Here is a 9,718-nt window from a genome sequence, read left to right as displayed (position 1 = left end):
ATGGGGGGAGGGGGGATGGAGCCTCTGGTGTGCGGGAAGGTCTGGGTGGCGGACACAGAGCCCCCTAGCATGAGGGAGGAGGTTGCAGCAAGTGCCTGAAATAAAGTGGGCCTCTCTGCATGTCCTTGGTCACTTCCTCATCTGGTGGAGGCTCTCCCCTGGTGTGTAGGGGATTCCTCTGAAGGCTGCATCTGCAGAAGCACAGGAAACATTACATCAAACCACGATTGTTAGGTTACACACAGCATCAAATCGTTATAATCAAATACACCTCTTTTTACACACAAATGAGTTTTTCATTGTCCCTTGGCAAGCATGCAGCTCAGCGAACACCCTAAATATGGTGAGTTTGGTCCAGGGGCATGCCCTGTCTATCAGGAATGGTCTAGACAGTATTTGGTCCTGCCATGAGGGCAGGGGACTGGTCTCGATGACCTCTTGAGGTCCCTTCCAGCCCTAGAATCTATGAATCAAGGTAGGGCAAGGAGTCTAGGATTTTTTTAAGGGAATCACTGCAGGCAACTAGGAACAATACTGTAAATGTTGCCAACATTTTCCACAGGCAGGGGTCATTGACGCCGATATTTCACTCCTGAGGGTAGGCAAGGGTGCAACTCCTGCAGGCATGTGGCTGCAGACCTGGTCCCTATGATGCTCGCCTGTGTGCCGCTTTGGTCCCTGCACCAGTGATTGCCAATTGGCAGAGGAAATTTTCTACAATGGGGGAAGGGACAGAGCAGCTCTGCCAAGGAACGATTGGCAGACGATTGGTGAGTACCTCCAGGAAAGTTTGTTAGAGATCTCTGGATGATTCTCTTGAAATCTCAGTGTGCGTTAACACATTGTTCTACCGCACTGCTTAGCTTCACGGGATGCGAAGCACACACAAATACAGCTAGTCTTGGGTACAATGTTCCCTCTAATTTTTTTCCATCCGTGTGTTATTTGCAGCACCAATATCGAGGTAATGTGTGGATGTGCGCCACCAGTACAAACAAAAAACCTAAATTGCTAGTCATACTTAAGCAGCTTTCTGTACCCTTCTACTAACAAGCTGCAGAAGCTGCATCTGAAGATGACCCCGCTAGGCATTCATTCTCACTAATCTATGTATTATGTATCACTTTTGCTAAAAACTAATACTGGGCCTTATATCATTTTCTGTTACAAGAGCTATGCAGATAACTGCCATTAAGCATGCGGATTGTAAAAGCCTGCATTTTCTAATTTGCAAGATTATATTATAGCACTTTCTGCTATGGAATCAGATCATGGCTTTGTCAGTAATTGAACAGGACAACATTGAATCTCTTCCTATGCATCTAGATATATTGAACATGCATGGGCGGCGGGTATCATCGGCAAGGGTAGGCTCAGGGCCGGCTCTGGCTTTTTTGCCGCCCCAAGCAAAAAAAAACAACAAAAACCTGCGGACGTGCCCCAGGCATTGGAGTGTGTGCCCCGGCTAGTGAGGGGGAGGGGGAGGAAGCAGGGGGGAGAGAGAAGGGGGGTGCTGCTCCACTTGGTGGGGAGGGATGGAAGCAGACTGCCAGGCTTGCTGCAGACCTGGCACTGGCTGGGGCAGATGGAGCGGGCAGCTGGCTCCCAGCAGGGCGCTCCCCTCCTCCGCGCCGCTGCCCCCTACAGGGTGGCCAGAGCGGCGAACAAAAAAAAAAGAAAAAAAAAGGGTGGCCGTGCCGCCCTAGGATTGGGCGGAATGCCGCCCCTTAGAATCTGCCGCCCGAAGCACGAGCTTGCTTGGCTGGTGCCTGGAGCCGGCCCTGGGTAGGCTGTGCCTTCCCAAACAGCCTAGCATGGCCTTGCCCATGCTCCGCCCCCAGGCAAGGCCTCCTCCTGCATTCCCAGAGTGCTCTGCCTTGGCTGGCCCAGGCTGGCTGGCCTGTCTCCTGCAGGGAGTCAGGGCGGCTGGTGCTGGAACCACGCTGCCTGGAGCATTGGGGCTGGGAGCGCTGCTGCCTGGCACACCAGTGGCTGGGGCCTCGCCCCCCTGCTGGGGCCAGGGGCCATGGTGGGGGTGCTCTGGGCTCCTGCGGGGGAGGGCAGAAAGGGAGGGATGGGGTCTTGGGCACCAGGGGAGGGACCAGAGGCTAGCCTCCTGCAATGGCCGCCTGTGTGACCATGTCAAAGCACTAAATCCTGTTACCCTTCTGTATAACCCAGCTAAACCGGAGTGGTTCACTGCAGAAAGAGTGGGCAGGCGGCAGTGGGGAGAGGCGTCTCTCCCCACCACAGCCCCTGACCTGGGAGAGAGAGGCATCTCTCCCTGCTGCAGACCTGGAGTTGGGGGAGGGAGTTGCTGCAGCCTTGCACGCCCCAAGGTCCCCCATCACCAACCCCACTGCCCTCACCTTCCCCTATTCTTCACCTCACCCCACTGCCATCTTCCAGGCCCACCTGTGGCCACACCCCTGAGTGCAGCATGCACAACTGCGTGGCTCTGCTAATTAAGTGCGTGGCCCTTGGTGGCCTCTTTTGTGGTCACCAGGTGCATACCTTAAAGGGAACATAGGTCTTGTACATTTCTATCCCTTCACCCATGTCTAGAATATACAGAGCAAAGGACAGCTCTACCTCATATAACCGAGCAGCAGCAACTCAAAAAGATAACTTACCAGAGCTCTTCTCTCCTGCATCATGTGTGCCAGAGATGGACTGCTGGGACTGGCTAGACCTTTCAGAAGTGGAAAAGAGGTCCTGTCTCGCTGCATCACTGGACGACTCTGCCATGTGCTTCACATCATCCTCCAAATCACCCTCTTGTCCACGACTTTGTCCTCTGGGTTGAGTCCACTGTCTGCTGTCTCCAGCCCCGCCAAAGTATCCATGGGGCTCTTGGTGGTAAAGGTGAGGTCTACTGCCAGGGATGGTGTCTAGCTCCTAATAGAAGCAGCAGGTCTTTGGCACAGCATCAAAGTGACAGTTTGACTCCTGTGCCTCCTAGTAAGCCTGCCTCAGCTCCTTTAGCTTTGCATGGCACTGATGTAAGTCCCATTTCTAGCCCTTCTCTAACAAGCCGTGAGAAATCTGCCCATAGGTACTGAAGTTCCTACGGCTGGAGCGGAGCTGGGACTGCACAGCCTTCTCTCCCCACAGCACCAGCAGATCCAACAACTCAGGTGTGCTCCAAGCGGGAGAGCATTTGCTGCGTGGAGCCACTGTGGGCAGTGGGAAAGATGCGATGTGAGCTGTCTACGCCAAGCAAATAGGAAGTGGAATTTCAAAAATCCCCAGCCTTTAAAGGGGAAGGGACGGATGCCTGGGTACTGGGTGCAGGGCAGCGGAGTTCAAACTGCTGACCAGACCAGTCAGGATGGACATTGTGGGACATCTCATGGAGACCATTTACAGCGACATAACCAAGTGCAGTGTTTACACTGACACTTTGTTGATATAACTTTGCTGCAAAAAGCTCTACACCTCTCATCGAGGTGATTTTATTTTGTTGGCAAAGCAGGAGAGTTTTGTTGGCAGAAGGCACATTGCACTGTGTACACCTTCACTGTTTTGTTGATGAACCTATGTGATGTAGACAAGGCCTTAGAGAGGTGGATTATATGCCCACAGGAGAACTCCTCCCATCAGTGAAGCATTTCAAGTGTAGACAAGCCCTTAGACAAATTAGATGTCTTCAAGTTGGCAGAGCCTGATGAAATACATACTAGAATACTTAAGGAACTGGCAGAAGAGGTCTCTGAGCCATCAGCAATTATCTTTGAGAACTTGTGGACGAAAGGCAAAGTCCCAAAAGACTGGAAAACGGCAAATATAATACCTGTCTATAAAAAGGACAACTCAAGGAATTATAGACCAGTCAGCTTCACTTAGGTATTTGGAAAGATAATAGAACAAACAATCAAACAATCAATTTGTAAGCACCAGAAAATAAGGCAGAGGTGGGCAAACTACAGCCCATGGGCCATATCCAGCCTGCGGGACCGTCTTGCCCGGCCCTTGATCTCCCGGCTCCCCCACAGCTTCAGCTTGCTGTGCCGTCAGCGCTTTGGGCAGGGGGGCTGCGAGCTCCGGTGGGCAGCGCGGCTTCAAGAACCGCCAGGCACCAGCCCTCCATATAGTTTTGGAACCCTGATGTGGCCCTCAGGCCAAAAAGTTTGCCCACCCCTGAAATAAGGTAATAAGTAAGAGTTGAAAGGATTTGTCAAGAACAAAGCATGTCAAACCAACCTAATATCCTTCTTTGACAGGATAGCAAGCCTTGTGGATGGTGGAAGCAGTAGATGTGATATGTCTTGACTTTTTGGTACTGTCTCACATGACCTTCTCATAAACGAACTAGGGAAATATAGCCTAGACAAACCTACTATAAGATGGATGCACAACTGATTGGAAAACCGTACTCAGAGAGGAGTTATCAATGGTTCAGAGTCAAGTTGAAAGGACATATCGAGTGGGGTCCCACAAGGGTCTGTCCTGGGTTGGGTTGTATTCAATATTTTCATAAATTATTTGGATAATGGCATAGAGAGTACACTTATAAAGTTTGCAGAAGATACCAAGCTGGGAGGGGTTGCAAGTGCTTTGGAAGACAGAATTAGAATTCAAACTTATCTTGACAAACTAGAGAAATTGTCTACAATAAATAGGATGAAATTCAATAGGGACAAGTGCAAAATACCATGCTTAGAAAGGAATAATCAATTGCACAAATGCAAAATGGAAAATGACTCCCTTGGAAGCAGGGCTGGCTCCAGGCCACAAGGCGCCAAGCGCGTGCTTGGGGCGGCATGCCACGGGGGGCGCTCTGCCGGTCACCGGGAGGGCGGCAGGCGGCTCCGGTTGAGCTCCCGCAGGCATGCCTGCGGAGGGTCCACTGGCCCCGTGGCTTCGGTGCAGCATCCGCAGGCACGCCTGTGGGAGGTCCACCGGAGCTGCGGGACCTCCGGACCTGCCACAGGGAAGCCTGCGGGAGATCCACTGGAGCCGCAGGACCGGCGAGCGGTAAAGCGCCCCCCACGGCGTTCCGCCATGCTTGGGGCGGCGAAATTGCTAGAGCCGGCCCTGCTTGGAAGGAGTACTGCCGAAAAGGATCTGGGGGCAACAATGTAATCCTGTTGCAAAAAAAGCAAACATCATTCTGTAAGTGTTGTATGCAAGACTTGTGAAGCAATTCTTCCACTCAGTTCAGCACTCATAAGGCCTTAACTGGAGTTCTGGGCACTGCACTTCGAAAAAGATGTGGCTAGATTGGAGAAAGTCTAGAGGAGAGCAACGAAAATGATGAAAAGTCTGAAAAACATAACCCATGAGGAAAGACTGAAAAAAAATGGGTTTGTTTAGTCTGGAGAAGAGAAGACTGGTGGGGGGGACAGACATGTTAACACTCTTCAAGTACATAAAAGGTTGTTATAAAGAGATAAATTGTTTTTCTTATCTAGTAAGGACAGGACATGAAGTAATGGGGCTTAAATTGCAACAAGGGAGATTTAGGTTAGACATTAGGAAAAACGTCCTATAGGTAAGAGGAGTGAAGTGCTGGAACAAATTACCTAGGGAGGTTGTGGAATCTCTTTCACTGCAGGTTTTTAAGAACAGATTAGACAAACACCCTAGCTATTTTCGTGCCCTACACAGCCCCCCTGCTTGGGCTGGCCCCAGGCCTCCGTGGGAGGGGGTTGACCCAAGACCTCCATGGCGTACAGGGGGGAAGGGGACAGGCCAGTTCCTGCAGGAAGTGGAGTGACCCAGCCCCAGCCTTCTCCGCTCCCCGAGGGAGCAGTTCCTCTCTCATCCCCAAGCCAGGGGAGCAGAGCAGGCTGTGGCCGAGTCACTCCACTTCCCGCAGGAAGTAGCCAGCCCCCCGTCCCCCACGGAGGCCTGGGGCCAGCCCCCCATCCCCTACGGAGGCCTGGGGCCAGCCCCCTCCCTGCTCCCCCCCCCCATGGAGGCCTTGGGCCCTAGCCTGCTCTGCTCCCCTGGCTCCCAGGCTTGAGGGGAGGAGGAAGGGGGGAACCACCCCCCAGCACTCACCGGCAGCGTGGTTGCAAGCCAGGGGAGCAAAGCAGGCTGGGGCCGGGTCACTCCATTTACCATGCAGTGAGTGCAGGGTCAGTCAGGCCTGGCTGCAGTCTTCAGGAGAATCCTTTAGGGGAGCAGGGCCGGGATGGAGCAGGGGCGGGAAGAGTCAGGGAGCCCCCACTGCGGCAATTCCCAGAGCTGCACCCCCCCCACCCTCTCACGGCAGCTCCCCATCCCAGCTCACCTCCGCTCCGCCTTCTCCCCTGAGCACGCCAGTGCTGCTCCACTTTTCCCGCCTCTCAGGCTTGCAGCGGCAATCAGCTGTTTGCAGCGCCAATCAGCAGTTTGGCGCGGCAAGCCTGGGAGGGGAGGAGAATTAGAGCACCACCACCCCCCTTACTTGCTGCAGGCCCCCCTGCATCCCAGCTCTCCTCCACTCCACCACCTCCCCTGCGTGCGCTTTTTGGTGCCCCCAACAACTTGGCGCTCTAGGTGGTTGCCTAGCTTGCCTAGTAGTTGCACCGGCCCTCTGCCGACATAGTATTGTCCATGCCGGTGCTTAGGTCGGGGTAACTTACGTTGCTCAGGGGAGTGGCTTATTCATGCCCCGACTGACAAGTTATATCAACCTAAGCTGTAGTGTAACCATAGTTTATGGTTTCTATGATTTACTGCTGTGACAGAATAATCCTTTCTGTTAATGTAGTGGGTCTCCACTCCACGCTGCCTCTGTAGTGTTTCTACTGTGGACATAGCCTTAGACTGGTTTAAATGGTGCACGCTAAACAGATAGACGCAGATTAAGCTGATAGTACATGATCCCTGCTATTTATTTTAGGATTGAGTCCAATGCTGGGAGCTTGAGGGTGAAGATCAAAGAAATGGTGCCACCTTGTGGTGAGCAACTTATTAAAACTTGTGTTTTAAAGAACGAGAGTACTTGTGGCACCTTAGAGACTAACAAATTTATTTGAGCAAGGTGGCGGGCAAAGATAAAAAAGGTTAGGGATAACATCTTCAAAAGGACCCAGATATCCTGAGCCCTACTGACTTCAAGAGAGACTTATGGTCCTACTTGCCTAAGTCACTTTTGTAAATACACTTTTTTTATGCTTCTAAGTGTCTTAGGTGCTTTTGACAATTTTTGCCTTAGGACTGTGCCATTATTATTATTTCATTTTATATTACAGTGGTACCAAACCATTCGCAGCTTCACAATCCCCTTGTGGGAGATGTCTACATGGTGGAGTTCTGGTCCGTGACAAGGGCTCCTCAGTGCTACGGTAATACAAATAATAGATAACAATAATAAGGTGTGACAGGTTGGTGTTGCTGTTTTTCTTACATATGAAATTCAGGTCTTGTCCATCCTGGAATACTCTGGCAAGTGAGAACTAGTGAAAGTAGACAAAAGGCTGAAGTCTGAGCAACTGAGAGAGGAAGGCATATTTCAGTCATACTGTTAAAATCCTCTTGTCTTGTATGGTTTTGTTCACACCAGTGTCCAATGGCCATTTTGGAGAAAGGCTATAGTTGATTCAAGACCTCTGCCCCACCCCAGTTGAAGTGTGGGAGCACACCTCTGAGACTCCAAGAAGTCCTCTAGCAGAACTAGGGAATGGAAGACTTGGCAATCCTGATATGTATAAGGTAAAAAGGGAAGGGGAAATGACCATGCTTTCTCTATATACCACTGCATTCCGTTTATTTCTCTTTCTGACATTGTTTCTCAACACGGTTTTTTTGTGATTGTCTAATATGTTGTTAACTTCAAAGAAGAGAACGACTCAACAGGAGCTATTAGCAGAGCTGGGGTAGGGAGGAGGTGCCAGGCTTAGAAAAGCAGTATGGATCAGTGGTTAGGGCACTAGCCTAGAACTTGAGAGACTTCAATTCAGTTCCCTGCTTCGCCACAGATTTTGTGTGACCTTGGGTAAGTAATTTAGCCTCCCTGTGTTTCCCAGCTGTACAATGGGAATAATAGAGAGACACGGTGTGTGAAGTAATTTATTTTATTGGACCAGCTTCTGTTGGTGAGAGAGACAAGATCCTCTTCCTGAAACAGAGCTCTGTGCAGCTCGACAGTTTGTCTCTCTCACCAACAGAAGTTGAACCAATAAAAGATTCACCCACCTTGTCTCTCTATTATTCCCGTAATAAAGATCCAATAAAAGGTTTTACTTGTCTTTTTAATATCCTGGGACTGACATGGCTACAACAACACTGCATCCAACAATGGGAATAACAGCATTTCTCTGCCACACATTAATACACACTTTAATGCATTAACGTTTGTGAAGTGCTCAAATATTATGGTAATGGAGGCCAGCTAAGTACCAAAGATAGATAGTTCCTGGGAACTCAGTATCCCTTGTTGCTTGGTCCCCCAGCACAATGTGACACATTAGAATTAGGGGATTGGTTGGGGTGTTTATGTTACATATTGTGGATCAATATGAATGTGCAGGGAAAGGGCATTTGCAAAGTACATTTCATCCCTGACGGACACTTGGAGAGGAGCCTGCAAGCGTGTCAGCCTGGGGTATCATAGTTGGGGAAGGGCACAGGCCAGACTCACGGATCTAGGCTCCGACATGGGAGTTTTACCTGTGGCTGACGCCCTGATCTTCCATCCCTAAAGAGGTAATATGCTGCTGTGCAGCTGGTGGTGCTCCCCTTCCTGGGGTCATGCTGCCACACGCACTGGGAGGAGGAGGATTGAAATGACACAGCAGGCTGCACATTCAGCCAGGCTTCCCTTTAGCAGGTGATGAGTGCAGTACAGAGAGGGAAACACCCTCCCTATCCAGGGCCGGCTTTAGGCCAATTCCACCGAATTGGGCCCCGCGCCTAAAAGGGCCCCGTGGCCAGTGGCAGAGCCGCTGGGGGGGTGGGGCAAATGGTTGAGAATCACTTCCCTGGCTAGAGGCTCCTTTTTAATTTTAACTCACCTGGCAGCGCTCTGGGTCTTCGCCGACGGGTCCTTCACTTGCTCCGGGTCTTCAGCAGCACTTCGGCGGCAGGTCCTTCAGTGCCACCGAAAACTCGGAGCAAGTGAAGGACCTGCCGCCTAAAACTAGGAGCACCGCCCAGTGAGTGCAAGCCCCACGTTTTTTTAGGTGGGTTTTTTTTTTAAGTCATCCCTGCTGGGGCCCTGTCGAAACTGTTCGAATCGGGCCCCGCGCTTCCTAAAGCCGGCCCTGTCCCTATCAGCCCCCTCAATGGCTCTCATCTGCCCTGGTGTGGTGGAAATTGGTTGGGCCATCGGTCACCTCTAGCTTTCATGTTTTGTTCCCTTGCAAGGGAACTAATAGGGTCTTTGCTTCTTTTGCTGTCCCCTCCTGGGGAGGGGCAAAACTCAAGCTCCCACTTAGACTTCTGGTGGAGCCCTTGCTCCCCCACACTGGCCCTTGCAAAGGAGAGGCACCACTCCTCCTCTGGACTTTGCCTGTCCATCTCCGTGGGGCTGCCATCCCCCACAGCCCTAGCTTACTAGCTGGTAGGGAAGCGAGGAGCTGAGAAATCAGGAGATACTGTATGCATTTTAAAATATGAATTTAAAAAAATCGCCGACAGGTTAGGTCCACAGTCCAACACCCTGCCCCTGGACAGAGGAATGGAGGATCACAAAGGGGATGGCCAGATGGGACATATAAGGCTTGTTAACAGGGGTGGAACAGGGCCTGCCCTTCCCTGACAAGTCTTGGGGCTGGGGTGTGTAGGC

The sequence above is a fragment of the Chelonoidis abingdonii genome, chromosome 4 (assembly GCF_003597395.2).
Source record: "Chelonoidis abingdonii isolate Lonesome George chromosome 4, CheloAbing_2.0, whole genome shotgun sequence".
NCBI classification, from domain to species: Eukaryota; Metazoa; Chordata; order Testudines; family Testudinidae; genus Chelonoidis; species Chelonoidis abingdonii.
This window is presented reverse-complemented; position numbering follows the sequence as displayed.